Source organism: Amblyomma maculatum, chromosome 4 (genome assembly GCF_055883805.1).
Source record: "Amblyomma maculatum isolate TAMU_Amacu chromosome 4, ASM5588380v1, whole genome shotgun sequence".
Lineage (NCBI taxonomy): Eukaryota > Metazoa > Arthropoda > Arachnida > Ixodida > Ixodidae > Amblyomma > Amblyomma maculatum.
Genome location: NC_139347.1, coordinates 60099962 through 60115449, shown reverse-complemented (window position 1 = coordinate 60115449; position 15488 = coordinate 60099962). Strand labels below are relative to the sequence as shown.

The window sequence follows — 15488 nt, the reverse complement described above, 5'->3', positions numbered from 1 at the left end:
ACGATACAAGGTACAATATATGGCCATTGCTAGCTAGCACTTGAAAAGGCGCTGGTATCATGCTAGAGGCTGCTGTTTCCAAAAGGTAGCTAGGTTAGCCGCCGATGTGGTAAAAGGCGTGAAAATAGCTAGCAAGAGAAACTTTTAATGCAATTAAGGACGGAAAAATATTCCACAGACATGAATTAGATTACGAACTGCCGCGGTATGCACACGGCCTTGATTCACAAAGTTCTGTGTGCGTGCTCATCGTGACATAGTTCAAAGATTCGCCGCCCTTGTGACCATCAGGCACCGTAGTCAAGCAGATGATGACGGCGAGGTGCTTTCTTGAGCCACATGAGCCTGGCTTCGAGACAAAAACAAACTTATGTTGGGAACTAGCTGGCTGAACTCACAGAAACCTCGACCATCTCAAACTGGGTCCATATAAGGGGACAATACGAATCGCCTCCCTTCGTCCTGAAACATTTGATAGATGCACTTGTATAAGCCGCGTAAAGCCCGGAAAAGGGCGTTCTCAAGAGTACACAATGTGCAGTCGTGGGATAAAGAAAGAGGTCCCCACGTCTATAGGCGCATTGATCGGTGCGGATATTGAGTTTGATGCACAGCTATCGAAGCAAGGTCGAAAGGTATGGAAGCCTGCACTACAATAATGTGTCGTCGTCCCCCCCCCCCCCCCCCCCTTCCTAAATAATGGTGATTCTTCAGTGCAAAATAGTATTCACAATAAACAACTACTGCGCCGTGCAAAAAAAAAAAAATATAGGGGGGGGGGGGCACAAAAAACTACCAAAAAGCTCATAAAAAAATAAAGAAATCGAGAACAAGGACTGCTGACTTTGGAAGAACAAGCAGAAGCCCCGCTGGGCAAGCTTTGCATTACTCGAAAATAATATATATATATAGACAGACAGCACATCGATCTCAGCCAAGGAGCTTCTCAGAGGGCTTAGAGAATAGTTAAAGAAAAAGGAACGGGGAGAGCACAATTAAGTTCTGTCTTTAAGGGTATGGCGCAGCAGTGTTGACTCCCTGCTGCCGTCTCAAGGCCGGGTGGCTGCAGTAGCAACCGTCACAACCAACCTCGGAGACGAGATAACCAGCGCTACGATCCAAAGCCGAAGCACAGCGGATGCTGAGGAAGTCGCAATCGCGCTTGCCATCAAGCACGCTCACACCACCGGGCAAATTAATACAATCTTGAGCGACTCTCAGCAAGCCTGCAAAGCGTACCTAAATGGAGAATTCTGCCAAGCGGCCGCTCACATCATGAGGAACCACACTCCATGTACACACACCCGCCATAGTATTCTGTGGATCCCGGCACACGAAAGCATAGAGAGCAATGAAGCGGCTGACAGGATAGCTCGAGGTCATATATTACGAGCCCCGTCGCCGTCCACCTCCGAACCATCGTCTTCACTCCATTATTGTCACAATAGACATCTCCTGCACTGCACCCAACTTCGGCTCTCAAACCAGGTTTGGCCGCCATGGTGCAGGAGTTCTTGCTGTGCAGAGAAGCTGGCTTCCAGAGTTTTGCAAAGATTTGGCCCGCGCCATACCCAACAAATGCATGTCCGACCAGCGGAGAGGTGTCCGACATCCTCCACATGGTTTGGAACTGCCCCGAACAGCGTAAATCGTACGGTTTACAGAAAATTAGCCATGAGCGGTGGGAGGCGAAGCTGGCGCACACAGAACTCCCTTTTCAGCGCCAGCTGATCGGTCAGACCTGGAGGGCCGTATTCGCCAATGGTTTCCTGGAACTGGGTGAACCACCCGCGTAATTACTTTGTATAAATGAAGTTTACTCTCTCTCTCTCTCTCCAATTGCGGATCCCCAGTGCGAGTACAAGCAGTTTTCTAATCACTCGATAGCTAATATGTACCTTAATTTACTTTACCAGTATCTCACACATACTCGCTAGCTTACATTTGTAAGCTGCCATATCAATTGCAAGACCACCCGACCCGACATCGATATAAAGCACAAAACGAGAAAGCCGGATTCTTGGATTCAGACCCCACCCGTGGCATGTGGCTCTTTCTCTTCTACTTCCCAATCAATTATCTCCGCAATTACGTTAGTATTTCACCTTGATCAACACCAAACGGAAACTTCCCTGTGTGTTTATTTATGCCAGTGGTTGTTCGCGCTCTTTCTTAGGTGCCTGACAAAGAAGCCGTTCATTTTCCTACATTTGTTTGCTGATCAGCTCAACGCGTGGGCTACGAATATGGTAGCATTGATGTCTCAGGTAGATTAAGATGGTCGTGGCACAGCTTTCATCCTCCCAGTTAATCCCATTCCACGTGACTCCCGAGGAAACACAGGACGTTCAGACTAGTATGGCCGCATTAAGCCCATTAAAAGCTCTTGCACCGAATTCGCGTAGGAAGTATGCGGCTTGTTAAACTGAAATGAAGGTTTGGAGATTCCCGATAGCGTCGTGTGCCTGTGATACCCTCACGGACCATGTTGTCCGTGAGGGTATCAGGTACGCGACGCTATCGGCGTGGCTTTGGCGTACCGGAGTTGCACGACGAGATTGATTGTTAACAAATGTTTAGGGGACCCCATCAGTGTGCAGCGTTCCGTACGCCAGGGCTGCCCCTCAGCCCTTTTATTTTGCATCTATATACAGACCCTTTGTTTGAAAATACTCAAGAATAATAGCATTCAGGAAATTCAATGTGCAAGCAGCCGAAGTAAAGCTGTTAGCGTATGCAGACGACATTATTGTTTTTACCGATGATGAGGGGGGCATATGACAAGTTGTGAAGTGTTTGCGCGAATTCAGTCGCATCATCGGTAGGGGTGTTAACTGGTCGAAATGCCTCAGACTTTGGCATGGAAGGTGGCCATCTACGCCTGAAGGGTTTGCCAGTGTGCCTTGGACGACGACACCAGATGGGTACTTCGGAGTTCCGCTTATGGCTTACCGTGACAGTGAACAGTATTGAAGAGGGGAGGCTAAAGAGATAAAGGACAAAGCTGAAAAGTGGAGAGGGGCCAACCTATCTATTTTTGCAAGGGCCACAGTTTGCAATTTGTTCTTTATCAGTAAGTTCTGGTATGTTATGCAGGTGTTGTACTGTTCACCGTTAAATATTCAGAAGCTGCACAAGAATTTCGCTGCATTTGTCTGGGCGTCGGAATGGGAGCGCTGCAGCCGGACTAACTTGTTCAGACGAGTAAAAGATGTTGGGCTAGGATTGGGCCACCTATTTTTGCGACAGCTGGCCAGCCATTCTTTTTTTTTTTTTTTGTTTTGTTTAGGGACACGACCGACCCTTTCTTACGCACCGTATGCCAAGTCAGACTGAGGCGGCTGCTACCAGAGTACGTTGTTTCAACGGAAGATTTTTCCGCAGGGATTAAGAGCTTTTATAGAGAAGTCGTAGCGAGTGTTCGGTTCCTTTCAGCACGGTTTTGAAGTGATTGTTTGTCTACAGTAAAACGAAAAAAATTGTATCGTGCATTGTGTGGCATTATGTTACCTGTGCCTTTGCACAGGGCCTTGTACGATGGAGGCCCAGGTGCAGATGTTTTAAAAAGGGTAAAAAGAATGCAGGTGACGCCAGGAGTAAAAACTTTATTTTTTAAATTGTACACCGGAACCTTGCCGGTGAAAACATTTTTGGAGAAAAAAGGATTATTCGTACCCTGGGGATCACACTGTTTAATATGCAGGAAGCCAGAAACCATAGACCATGTTTTTTTGAAGGAGTATATTTCTGGGACGTATTGCAAAGAACGCTAATGAAAGATATTTCGTTAGACCCGCATGGCATCCGGTACTTATGCGCAGAAAGTGAGGATGGGGTACCATTTGATTTAATTATGCTCATGGGCCTCCACTGTACATGGCGCTCAAGAATGGCGGGTTACCACTGCGATAAATATGCACGGCCTGCCAGAATTTATTTTCGGGAAAGCGTGGGCAGGTTTTTGGCAATTCAGAAAGCTGCAGCAGAACACCATGAGTGGCTCTCAAGGCTAGCGCCTTTGTTGTGTATGCGTGAATTTCAGTGTGTCATATGTAAATAGCGTACGTACATAGCATTTCAGTGATTTATGTTGAGTTTGTTCTCGTGTCAAGACCAGGCAAAAAAAGAAAAAAAGAAAAAAAAAGAAGCGTACTTGTGATACCGCGTGCGGAGGATCCCAGATGTCAAACGCTGTTGTAATATCTGAGGCTTCCAGTTCTATTTGATGGAAGAGTTCAAATCTCATTAGCAGCTACTGCCCTTATCCGACATGGAAGGGAACACAATACGTTCTGATCAACATTTTTAAACTGAGCATTGAAATGTTTTCGCTTACGTCATCGAAATCATGCAGCGTCGGCTTATCGTTACAAAGCTACGGATTTTTTTAGAACAAAATCGATCTCGGTTCTCATGAAAAAAAAAAAAAAAAAAAAGAAACCAAATTTACTCACCCTCCTCTGATATTCCCGCTCGTCTAACCTAGGAGAAGACTATAGGCATGCGCTCAGCCTATACCTGTGTCTAGTCGTAGATTTCGCCTTCACAGTGTTTAAAGCCCTCGTGGATTCCAGATTAATGAGGATGAGCCGATCAGTTCAACCTCGCTCAGCCGCCTTACACGTGAGCAGAAGTGCAGCGTTGGGTTTCGACACATGGTAGATAATCTCACGTATCATGTTTGCATGGAAATAGCCATGCAGAGCAATTTGCAGTTCAACGCTACAACGCGTTAGGGCTCTCCATGCACGTTAGCAGCACAATTAGTATTGCTCTCACACTCTAAGTACGCAACCCCAACCGCCCTAATTCCGTGTAGTGGATAGGTAGAGGGAAAACAGTGGCTAAAGCTAGCCACCGCGAGACGCGCATTTCCGCGCAAACTTTACTTTGCCCTAGCGCATGTGGTCTAGTGATAGGTCGAATACTGAAAACTTATGTAGTTGTTGTTGTTGTTCTCCTCTAATGTGATGGCACATACCCACACAGGGGGATCGGCCAAGAATTGGGGTGCAGAGATATTAGATTTTGAGATGTATAACTACATCGGGAAAAAAAAATAATAATAAAAAATAAAAAATAAATGCTAGGGAATAGAAAAGGAAATGTAAATATAATAAACCAAATTATATAATAACTCCAGAATAACTGCCTGGGGGGCGAGTTGGTGCATGATGGAATTGAACGGCGGCGCAACACGGAAACGGACACAGACAAGAAGGGGACACCACATGCGCACACTACCAACTATTTATTAAACGGAAAGGTGGCATATTTATACGTCCATCTCAAGCATCACACTCATCGCCACAGTCCGCGATGTCTTGTCTGATTTCCTGTTGGTGCTGCTCGGAGTTCACGTGTTGGGTTTGGAGCGGACTGTGGCGATGAGTGTGATGCTTGAGATGGACGTATAAATATGCCACCTTTCCGTTTAATAAATAGTTGGTAGTGTGCGCATGTGGTGTCCCCTTCTTGTCTGTGTCCGTTTCCGTGTTGCGCCGCCGTTCAATTCCAAATTATATAAGAAGGAGAATAGTAAGATTTATATGTACAGATTAAAACTTCAAAGCATATTAGCCAGGTAGACGTTTTGTTTCTATTAGGAAGTTTTGAATGGCGTTAAAAACATACCTGTGGCTGTACCCAAGCATGGTGGCACCGAACGATAATAAAATTTGGCTGCTCAAATTAAGACCCAGCTGTTGTAACGGCTTCTCTAAGTACCGTTTTCTCATCATGGTAAAACGGCGGCAAAATACCAAGAAATGGTATATTGTTTCCGGTTCCCCGCAGAATGCGCAGACAGGAGAAAGCGCCAAACCAGACCTGTGCATATATAAATTTAGGGGCGGAATACGACAGCGTAGCCTGGTTAGAGAGACCTCAGTCTGCCTTGATTGACATGATTTCCTATTCCAGGAATACTTGAGGTGCAGGTAGTCATCCGAGGATAAAATAGATCCGGACTGCGTGCTTAATAAGGCACGCCGCCGAAATCGTGCTGCTGTTATGTACGCTGTTGCCTGGAGGATGGGCAATACAGGGCCGTTCAGAGAATCTTTGGCTAGTCTGTCTGCAACCTCATTGGCTGTCACATTGCTGTGTCCTGGTACCCACACTATATGTATGAGGCTCAAATGTGAGGGGAGCAATGAAAGAAAGGTGTTTAAAATTGGCGAGTCCATATTCGAAGAAAGCGACAAGCACAAAGAATAAGAGTCTGTAATTATAGCCACTGTTGAGTATGTTGGGTCTAGTTTGCGCAGAGCAAGCACCACCGCCAGCAACTCCGCCTGGAAAATTGGAGTACCAGTCCGTTAGCAAAGCTTTTTTTCTTCTCTTCTTTACTGTCCACTGCGTTTATTTATGAAGTGTCGTGGAAGTGTCGTGGAAGTGTCGTGAAGTGAAAATTGGAGGAAAATTGGAGTACCAGTCCGTTAGCAAAGCTTTTTTTTCTTTTTCTCTTCTTTACTGCCCACTGCATTTATTTATGAAGTGTCGTGTGCAATGGTGCGAATATATTCTTCGTGGCAGCAGCAATGAACGTTGTTAGTCGAATTTCTATTCCAGACGCAGCCAAAAATTGTCCATTGAGAGCGAGATCATTATAGGGCTCTGGTGATATTCAACGTACCCGCGGAAATACGCATTGATGCTATGCTAGCGCTACCTGCCAACGAACAAGAAACAAGCTCAAGAAGATAATTTAAAGTAACGTCAAGAGATGGCGCGGCAAGTCCCATTTATTTGGCGCGCACGCACATTGGTTTGCGGTGGTCACGTGGGCGTTACGTCTGGCCCACTACCGCCCGTAGACGGCGATAGCGGCAACCTGCGACTTTGGTTGTGTGCCTTCACCCAATTTTTTTTTTTTTAATTTATCTCTTTGGGTGCAATATCGGCGTGGGCATAGAGGATCGAAATGGAAGTGTTCCAGAGTGGTTAAGGACGGTGAGTACAGCTACAAACACCATCTTTTGTCCAGTGCAAATCATCCGGAAACGGGCGCGGAACCCGCGGAGCCGGAACAACCAGCACAACCAGTCTGTGCGAAAACGCCGGCTTGCTTGCCTTCGCTGTCATAGGGAGCGATGCCGGATGGGAGGCCGTCTACTCGGGCGGGACGCACGTTTTTTGCTCTCCGGTGTCCGTTCAATGCAGGCAAATAGAACGAGGTAGAGTGTGCGGATTGTTGGCTTGCTTCGGACACCATCCGGGCCGCCGGTTTCGACCAGCCGACGGGCGTGCATCAGGCGAGGGATCCGACCCATGCGGCCTGCTCTAGAGCTGGGAGAAACTCCAGTGATGCCGAATATATCCGCTCTCGGACGGAGAAATGAGGGCGCTAAGCCTAGCCAAGCCACCGCACGGTCGTCTCATTTGTTTTCCGGACCTCTACGTGATCGTAAAATCTCTACGAAAGAGCCAAACTCGTGTTTCATGCATTCGTGGGTGCCGTCCCAAAGCGCCTATCGTGCTCGTGCAGAGCGAAAGTGAACGGGATGGCCTGCATCCGCGTGGAGAGAGTAAGGCTCGGAGTGCTTTAGTATTACTCTGTTATCAAGTATCTGCAGCAGAACTAAGCATTGCGGCACCGGATCGGTAGACTTTTGGGTGAATTTGCACGCGTTGGGTATAGAGTTTAACGTCTGCAGCAGGTAGGCGATCTGGTCGTGCGCGTGGGTTAATTATATGTACTTCCCAATATCATATCCAAATAACTGAGGCGAATGTGAGTGTCTGCATTGCGCGCACGCTTCAAAGCGAAAACGCGCGCCGTTCTGAGCCCGATAGCGTCCAGCGATCGCCGCCTGGCTCTGGGCGGTAGCGCAGCAAAGCTAGCTTGCGGGGTTACGTTTCCGTCAGGCGTGTCGCGTCGCTCTGGCGAGCATAGCTCAGGCGTTGGCTTCGCTTGCTCGCGCACTGTCTAGTTTGCATGCGTTGTTTTTAGCTGCGGTAGAGACAGGGCGTGATTTTTCTGTTCTTGGCCGACGCTAGTATCGGGTCACAGTGAGCCCTGCGCGTGGTCCAATTAAAGGAATTGCTCCTGCTCTGGTACACCATGCTGCTGCCGATGCGCGCCGCCAACCACTCACACCACCAGCCGTCGTACTGGTCGCGCCCTGCGCCCCGGCCACCTGGCGTCTCTCGCGTCGGACGGCGCCAGCCGAACCGTACCCGACGACTCTGTCTGTCATGCTCTATCCTTCGGATTATCTTGGATGACTACTGTGTCGCGCGCCTTGTCAGATATCGGCAAGGAAATGGGAACAAAGTTATTAAACAGGCACCTTCTATCCGAATTGGTCGCTTCTGAAACGCGCGAATTCCGCGAACGACCGTCCATTCGATCAGATTGTCCACTCACGAACGATCGCTCTCTTGTGAAACCTCAGTACGGGAGTTTGCGTCACCGCAAGCCGGTCTTTTGTAGCTGCCACACCCTCAAGCTGTATTCTGACATATGTCCTGTCACCAACGCTTTTACCGCATTATGTTGAAAGCAAATGTTTGATCGTTGCGAGCAAGCGAAACATCTGGGACACTTGCCATCCACGTTCCTGGACAGCATTCTCATTAGATAGAACAAAATGCTGTAGTTTTGCGATGAGCTGTAATATGTCTCATTCGTAAAGTATTTTTATGCCCTTTTTAAAAAAGTGTCTGCGTTGTTGACAGAGAGTGATTAAACGTTTGACCCAGTAATTCGTACAGATGTCAGCTGTCAGGGCGCGTAGTGGCACATAAATTGTCACAGTTTTCTAGACTCCCGTCTTACTTCACTCAACACATAAAACTGAGAGCGATGAATGGAGTTTTACAAAACTTTGTACTGCAACCTTGAACAGATGGATATTTTGATGGCAACAAAATACGACGCGCATGGCTCAAGGATGTCACAAAGGTGGGAGGGGCTGTGAAAGGTGATGCTGAAAGAGAGCGAGGGAAGGGAAAGAGCAGTGCACAGAGCAGGTAGAGGCTGGGAAGAAGATGAAAGCAAACGAGTCCAGTCATGACGCCGCCGACAAAGCGTTCGTGCATGTCTCTTTGTGCGTGTGTGTGTGTTCGTGCGTGCGCGTGTAGCGCATGCCGCCTTGGGCCAGCGCCTGCGGGGTTATCTGGGCGCGTCCAAGCCGGTATCATCAGCACAGCGCGACCGTGAGAGGCTTCCCGCTCTCTGCAGAGTCTACTTGGACAGTGCGGAGCGACTTCGATCGCTTCTTCTTTTTTTAGTTTCGATTCGTTCTTCCGCAAACCAGTCCGGACAGGCCGGCTTGTGGCTTCGCAGAGGACACGAAAGGTACAGATGCCTGCCCGCCCTCTCCTATCCGCTTCGGAATATGATGTCTGTTTCTATGTGGAGCGGGTTGCGCTGCAGCTGTGTGCCAGGTCAGTATAGGAGATGGGAGGTCACCTTGTGGGGCTGCACGACTTAATCCTGGACAGATTGATCTGTCGACTGTCGATTTGTACTGCTATTCGCACTGGCATTCACTTATTACTGCAGCCGGTTAGCTCGTTCGCGCCATTGATCTGTTTTCTTTCACGATCGAGGGAGGGACTGAACCTTTACGATCGCGTACTACTTCGCGTAGAGAGTTTGCCTCTCAAAGAAAGAAAGAAAGAAAGAAAGAAAGAAAGAAAGAAAGAAAGAAAGAAAGAAAGAAAGAAAGAAAGAAAGAAAGAAAGAAAGAAAGTTTAAATAAACAAAACAGCAGAACTGCACATTTAAACACCTGAGGCGGTGAAGGAATTTCCTTACGAGCACTCTATATCAAATCGGAATACGGCCCCAGTTGGCAGTATATAGGTTACTGGTTGCAATCCTAGATGAGCAAGGCATTTCTTCGTTTTTTTTTTTTTTGTTTTTTTTTTTTTTTGCCGTTTTAGGAAAGGAGACGATATGTGAACTCGCTGAGCGTGACAACCAGCCATGTGCAGTAGAAGGCGGTCATGCCATCTTACCTCAAGTTTTACCATTGCGTTCCTCCGGCTGAAGGTGCCAGTACTGCGACCGCCTGCATGGGCAGCTCGGAACATGACAGGCGCGGCGTCCGCTGAGCCTAGATGTCATTGCGGTTACAGTGCACATGAGAACAGCCAGCAGGCCTTCATCACCACGCCCTTTCTGCCGTTGCTTCAGTGTCCGCTGATCAGACCGCGCTACCATTTCGAACTGTCAACCTCTTCAACTCCATTGCGTCCGTGTCCAAATGACTAAGATATGACCTGTCCGAAATACGAGCTCAGGTTATTTCGTCATACAAGTTGAAAACTAAACTTTTGTCAGAGATCTGGTGGTCTTGACGGTAAAGCTTTCGGACACTATTTTTGTTACCAGTCGATGGGGCACATATACAGTCTTCAGCACCGAATCTGGAATTGACGAGACCTTTATGGATTGCCGCAATAGCATTTTAAAAGGCATTCTTTTTGCGTTAGGTCGTAGGAAGCCTTAGGATAAGAAAGCAGCTGGCTCGTTGCCACCGTTGGGCTCCATAGACGGTTCTTGAAAGCCGGCCCTCTTAAGACTCGCCGTAATCAGCACTCGAGTGTGTATGCATACACCGCGGTTCCGGAACTTGTGTATGACCCGTGTCGCTTTATCAAAGCCTTGTCCAGGCGACGAGAAAAAATCGCGGCGCTTGAGATTGAACAACAAATCTCTGAAAGTTTCGGGACTGGTATTCTCTTCGTCATGGCAGCTTTACAATAACGAAGTTTCGTTGTTCTTCAAGCACGAAACTTCAATGCTGTAAAGCTGTCCTGGCGAAGGGAATGCCAAACCCGAAACTGTCGGCGAAATAAACATTGAAAATGAACAACCGCTTTTAGTGTATCGTTCTACTTTTTTCAGTAAACTGTCCCATTGAAGCTTCTACTGGAAACACACATTACATATATACGTATCGCGCGCGCGCGCGCTCACACACACACACACACGCACATACATACACACACGCACATACATGCATGCATGCATGCATGCATACATACATACATACATACATACATACATACATACATACATACATACATACATACATACATACATACATACATACACACACACACACACACACACACACACACACACACACACACACACACACACACACACACACACACACACACACACACACACACACACACACACACACACACACACACACACACATACACACACACACACACTTTATTGCTCCATGGGGAAGCTGTATGGTCAGCTTTTCCCGTACAACGGGCACAGCCCCTGCAGTTGACCCACTGTCCAACAAGGCGGCGCCCTTCGAATTCTTTTAAGCTTTTACGCCGTGCTGCGCTGCCGTCGGAGCAATGCATGTGTCACCTGTGAGAGGGCCTGGAGCGTAGTACGCTTTTCTAACGAGGCATTTTATACCGTTACTCTCCACTATGAGTTCGATTGTTTTCCTTTTTTTTTTTTCTCGAATTCCTGACACAAAGGCCAGCAGGTGGCTTCTGCGCTCTGTAAGCAGCCATGCTGCAAACTCTCACTTGTTCGCGATAGTATGGTTTCACAACCCACCATGCACACTTGTATAAATGGAGACGCGCATGCGGGCCTGAGTGCGCGAATGGCATTGGGCGGGCGTGTTTTGCGACGCTTGCCTAATCTCGCATTCAATCGAGGCTGTCGGGGTCTTCGATTCATCTGCGATGCAGGTTCGGCGCTTCCCATAGACTTATGACGAAGAGACGGCGGCGAATACACGCTCGTGCAGCCCTCGAGCTTGCGTCTGCTGAGCCAGGCCGGCTCAGCGAGCTTGCTCATATATCTTCCTCATTTCCTTCAAAGTACCGGCTTTCGCAGAAAATCTCGTTTGCAGTTTACGGAAGATAATCCCTAAAGTTTTTAAAGCGCGTATATCTTTCGCATATAGGGCTACCCTTAACATTTTCTCCGATGAATATCGGTCGTCCATAGAAGGCAAATCGCCTCATCGTTACTCCATTTCAGGCGAGTATTTCTTGCACGGTACACACAGGTACAAATAGGTGAATGAGTGGCAACTTCATATGTTTCTCTGTCCTGAAACTTCCATTGTGTATACTTACGCACGGCATTTGTGGAAGCCCTATTCATGATAGGCATTTGACCAGGCTCTATTTATGAGATGCCTGACAGAAAGTCAGTCGCTATGATTTTCGTTTTTTCTTCTTGCGGAGTACTGAGATTCTAGTGCAAATTAAGAAGAATAAATGGGCATGGACAGGACATGTAGTGCAAAGAGAGAATAACCGATGGTCGCTTAGGGTAACAAACTGGATTCCAAGGGAAGGAAAGCGTAGCAAGGGGCGGCAGAAAGTTAGGTGGGCGGAGGAGGTTAAGAAGTTCGCAGGGGTCAAGTGGATGCAGCTAGCACAGAACAGCACCCTCATTTCCCCTTAATTGATCTGCTTGTAGCTTACGGGGGTCTTGAAGCTATAGGTAACGTAAGAGGGTTCTAGCACAGCTTTCGCCCTCGCGCTTGATCACGTTCTACGTGACGCTGGCGGTAACAAAGGACGTTCCACGTCCGCCGCTATGGTTGAGGGTGGCGCTGGTGAACACACTCAAGGTTCGTGTGCAGACAACATATATACCCAAGCAAGTAGCAGGGGGGACAGCGGCCGATGTAGCTCAGTTGGAAGAGCACCGGACGCGATATTCGGAGGTCGTGGGTTCGGTCCCCACCATCGGCACGTTGTTTTTTCTTCTACTTTGTGTTTATTTATCTTTCCCCTAAACAGATTATATTACTAATTTCTGTGATTATCCAAGTAAACATTAAAAAAGATACATAAAGTACCATCCCCAACGCTCTCTTTGGCCTCGCCGACTGTTGGCTGCTTTTCTTCATGTATTATAACGAGCACCCTCATTTCTCCTTAATTGATCTGCTTGTAGCTTACGGGGGTCTCGGTTCTGGCAGTCTTGAAGCCATAGGTAACGTAAGGGGGTTCTAGCACAGGTTTCGCCCTCGCGCTTGATCACGTGACGCTGGCGGTAACAAAAGACGTTCCACGTCCGCCGCTATGGTTGAGGGTGGCGCTGGTGAACACTCTCAAGTAGGGTGCCTCGATACCAGCGCCATCGAGGCACCCTACTCTCAAGGTTCGTGTACAGACAACATATATACCCAAGCAAGTAGCAGGGAAGCCACCATAGCAGGGGGGACAGCGGCCGATGTAGCTCAGTTGGAAGAGCACCGGACGCGATATTCGGAGGTCGTGGGTTCGGTCCCCACCATCGGCACGTTGTTTTTTCTTCTACTTTGTGTTTATTTATCTTTCCCCTAAACAGATTACATTACTAATTTCTGTGATTATCCAAGTAAACATTAAAAAAAGATACATAAAGTACCATCCCCAACGCTCTCCTTGGCCTCGCCGACTGTTGGCTGCTTTTCTTCATGTATTATAACGAGCACCCTCATTTCCCCTTAATTGATCGGGTTAATTGGAGAAATATGGGAGAGGCCTTCGCCCTGCAGTGGGTATAGTCAGGCTGATGATGACGATGATGGTGAACAGAACTTGACACACTCGGACCGCCATGATGCAAGCGGAGGGTTCTGGGACAATGTTCGGATGATCCCCGGGCGTTCAGACTTCGCACGACAAGCGTGCAATAGGTTGGTTGGTTGGCTGGTTGGTGGGGTTTAACGTCCCAAAGCAACTCAGGCTATGAGAGACGCCGTATTGGAGGACTCCGGAAATTTCGACCACCTGGGGTCCTTTAACGTGCACTGAAATCCATCAGAACACAGCCGCCGAGGTCGGGATTCGATCCCGCTTCCTTGGGAACAGTAGTCGAGCGCCTTAACCACTGCGCCACCCCGGCGGGGCGCGTGCAATATTTTAGTGAGGGAATATATAAATAGAAAACAAGGCAACCGAATACTGTCGACGGGAAATGCTTAAGGGACTTGCCCAGAAAACACAAAAAGTTAATACTGCGCCTTTCCCTTCCTGTGAGCCAATTATTATTATTAAACCGACGCTGCAACGCGAGCTATAATTGCCTGATGGATGATTACGTGAAGTGCAGCACACGCTCCTTCCTCTGGTAAAAGCACCCGAGGCACCAGAGTAGTGGCGCAAGGCTACGTACGATAAATGCTTTTCCGGGAACTCGCGTCCCGCAAACTTTTGCTGCCGACAGTACGTGACTGTCGAGCGTCTTGTTTCCGCCTTTGCCGAACGCAAACGTTTCTCTGCAGTTAGGCCTGGTCGAGCGAGGCACTCGTGATGCCGGGTCCACTTGGCTCAGGATATCTTCGCTCGTACGTCGACGTGACCGGCGCCCATAAGGAGGTGGCGGCTCAATGCGAGGTTAAAAAGGCCGCAGAGGCGGGGCAGGACTCGGTGCCACCGTACGGAAATTGCGTATTCCATTGAGGCTCTTTGCAGCCACTGGAGGCAACGTGCGTCGCTGCACTGCGGAAAGCATGCAGGTTGTGCAACGGTATTCGGTATATGGCAAGTGCGTTACCGAAAGTGCGTTATCTTACAGCAAGACTTGCAGACCTTATCAGACTGATGTGCAACGAGTCGGTTATAAAAAAGCGGCTCTCAGAGACTGGTCGGAGTCTCAATGCACGAGACGTTTCACCTTTTAACGATTTTTTGCACGTTTGTGCCCCGAAAAACCTTTAAACGCCTTCTATCAATGCTGTCGTTCTTTTTTTTTTTTTTTTTTTTCATAGAAGGGTTTTATTTACGGGGGTTTAACGTCCCAAGGCGACTTACCCGTGTCTTTGGGTACAGCAGTTGTGCTCCCTAATCACTGCACTACCACGGCGGGGTTTTTAGAGGGTTCTTCTGTTTGTTGACAGCTTTATAGCGTGGTTTTAGATGTGGCGCGCTCTTCTTGCATACGGAGAAACCGGCAAGTGCCAGTAGTGATGTAGCAAACAGCATCTCGCTATGAAAGGCATGGAACGGCGGGGGTTTAAATATTAAATTGAGAGAGTGTTTCTGGTGCCTCTAAAGTGACCAGCAACTGTCGTTTCAAACAAGTTTCCAACTGAAACTAGGCCACTAAATCAGAGACTGTTATCATAATAGACGACTTATTTATGGGCTAAGCATATTGGTTTATAGGTGCAGGCCGGCGCCAGCATAGGTAGACTGTCTTACGGGTGGTTAGAAGAGAGAAAAATAAGGAAAAACTTGACCAGCCTGCTCCGCCTGCACTGTATTCAACAAACTGTTAGTCGCTGGGGAGGGAGGGGGGGGGGGGGGAGGAGCTCGTTCCACTGATTCCACCCGTGGCAGTGGCTCTTTGGCCAACCTGTGGTGATAGCCGCAAGACTCCTTCTTCGCAAGGGTTTCTCTTTGTGTCTATTCTTATGCAAGCGGGCTTTTTGGCTACCTTACGTATCATATCGCTTCGCCAGCTGCGTCAATCTTATCGGATTTCCGGGCACTATAGATAAGATAGCGTTATATATCATCATCATCATCATCATCATCATCAT

The 15488-nt window shown here is 48.1% G+C and overlaps 1 protein-coding gene across 1 annotated transcript in view; it reads left to right on the top strand.

The window, feature by feature from the left end:
• Positions 1–6795: 6795 nt before the first annotated feature.
• LOC146191187 (fatty acyl-CoA reductase 1-like) overlaps positions 6796–15488 on the top strand; it is a 76724-nt gene continuing 68031 nt past the window's right edge. The window contains exon 1 of the mRNA XM_084601667.1: positions 6796–6954. The gene's annotated coding sequence lies outside the window, so the exon portion shown is untranslated. The remainder of the gene's footprint in view (positions 6955–15488) is intronic.